The sequence below is a fragment of the Colobus angolensis genome, unplaced genomic scaffold, assembly GCF_000951035.1.
Source record: "Colobus angolensis palliatus isolate OR3802 unplaced genomic scaffold, Cang.pa_1.0 Scaffold146, whole genome shotgun sequence".
Taxonomy (NCBI): Eukaryota; Metazoa; Chordata; class Mammalia; order Primates; family Cercopithecidae; genus Colobus; species Colobus angolensis.
The window spans coordinates 4,516,240-4,518,133 of NW_012114555.1; the positions used below are offsets into that span (position 1 = coordinate 4,516,240).

Consider the following 1,894-nt stretch of genomic DNA (forward strand, 5'->3'; position numbering starts at 1 on the left):
CACACGCGCGCGCTCGCGCTCGCGCGCGCGCACACACACACACACCACACACATACACACACACGCACGCACCCCCGCGCGCACACGCCCGCCCGCCAGCTCGCGCTGCCTCTGCGCCTCCATCCCGGCTAGCTCATTATCTCGCCCTCTCGCTTCCCCTGCGGTCTCTCGCTCTGCGCGCACACACCTCACACACGCACACGCACACACACGCGCGCACACACGCAGCCGGCACAGGCGGCGGCGGCGGCTGCCCAAGTCAGGACGAACCTCTCTAGGTACCGTCTTGAGAAGGCGGCAGCGGCGGCGGCGGCGGCGGCGGCAGCCCGAGCATCCCTCCTCTCCCGCAGAGGGAGCACCGCCGAGAGTTTCCGTTCCCTTTGCCATTCCCTTCCCCCTCCTTTTCTTTATTTTCGAGATAATTTCTTCTTGGCTTATTGGTTTAATTTGATTTTTAAAATTTTGGGTTGCTTTTGTGTATGTGTGCTTTTTTTTTCTTTCCTCATTTTATTTGCATCCAGAGCATGGCGGGCTGCGGGCTGTCGGAAGACACCCTCTTCTCTTCCTTCTTTTACAACTACGGCTCCTCCTGGGAAACCCCTTCCAACCAGGTAAGGGGTGGCTCGGTGCCGGGCGGCGTCGCGCCCCTTGCCCCCTGCCGCGCGCTCACTTGGTACTCGGTGGGGAGGCAGAGGCTCGGGAGGGGGTGGGGAGGATGGGGGGCCAAGTGGGTCGCACTGTCTGGGTCAGCGCCAACCGGCGTGAGGAGGTACCCCCCCTTCCCCCATCGCTAGCTTTCCAGTCTCCAGGTTCTGTCGCGTTCCTCCCGTGCCCAATCTGCCATCAACACCTTCCCCCATCACCTCCCAGCCCAGCGGGAACCCGAGAAAGAGGCAGGAGCCGGCGCGTTACCCCGAACAACTCCAGGCAGAACCAGGGAACTCGAGCGCAACCTTCCCCAAGTCGCCGCGGGCGCCGCGCCCCTGTGCGCCCGGCGCCTACTCGCCTTCCAGTTGCACCGAGGGGCTGCAGAGCCACGAGCCCCCCGCGACGTGCTGTCCCCCCTTCACTCCCCTCGGGGCCCGAGCCTCCTCTTTCCCTAAAATGGCTGCAATCTCAAGTAGAGGCGTCCCCTGACCCGCGGAGGTGGGGGTGGGGTGGGGTGCAGAGTGGAGGCTCCACTCCTCCTGACCCCGCGCCTCCCCCGGGGCGCACAAGCACCCCACAAACACACACACTTAACTTTGATGACTGTGCAATGCAGTCCGGCTGCATCGTGCCCTAGACGCTCCACGCCGCCGGCCTGTAGGTGTGCGTGTCGGTGTGACTTGGGGGGCCAGGAAAACTGAGGGTAGACGCCGGAAGGGGGGCGTGGAAGGAAATGGGTGTCAGCGGGCCACTGGTAACCTGGAGAGACAGGCATGTGGTCAGGGTCTAGGGGTGAAAAAGCTATTCTGGGAGCTGGAGCGAGAAATAGAGGAAAATGCCTTTTAATTAAATAACTGTTGTAGTCTGCTGCCCCCACCGCTTGTTTGGTGAAAGTCTACAGGCATCTGTCATCTCCAAACTACACGGGGAAGTAGAGCTGGGGTCGAGGGAGGGGAGGCATGTGTGTACGTGTGTGCGTATGTGTGTGTACACGCGGGTGTGTGTCTGTGTGTGTGCGCGCGCGCTCGCGTGTCTGGGCTGGAGAAAGTTGGGGCCAGAGGCGCGGTGGAGAAGCAACGGTGAAAGGCATTAGCAACTCGGTGGGCGGTCCAGGGCGCTGGGGATTCCCGGGCCCCGCGGAGCGCGCACCGCGGGGGGAGCTGGCCCGCTAGGGGTGGGGGGTGTCGAGGAAAAGAGCTCCGTTCAGCCGGGCTCGCCTGGCCGCCGCGGCGCCTCTCCTCTGGAG

At 63.5% G+C, this 1,894-nt stretch overlaps 1 protein-coding gene across 1 annotated transcript in view; it reads left to right on the forward strand.

Moving 5' to 3' along the window:
- The first annotated feature begins 218 nt into the window (after nucleotides 1-218).
- PPARGC1A (peroxisome proliferator-activated receptor gamma, coactivator 1 alpha) overlaps nucleotides 219-1,894 on the forward strand; it is a 681,573-nt gene continuing 679,897 nt past the window's right edge. The window contains exon 1 of the mRNA XM_011935659.1: nucleotides 219-611. The gene's annotated coding sequence lies outside the window, so the exon portion shown is untranslated. The remainder of the gene's footprint in view (nucleotides 612-1,894) is intronic.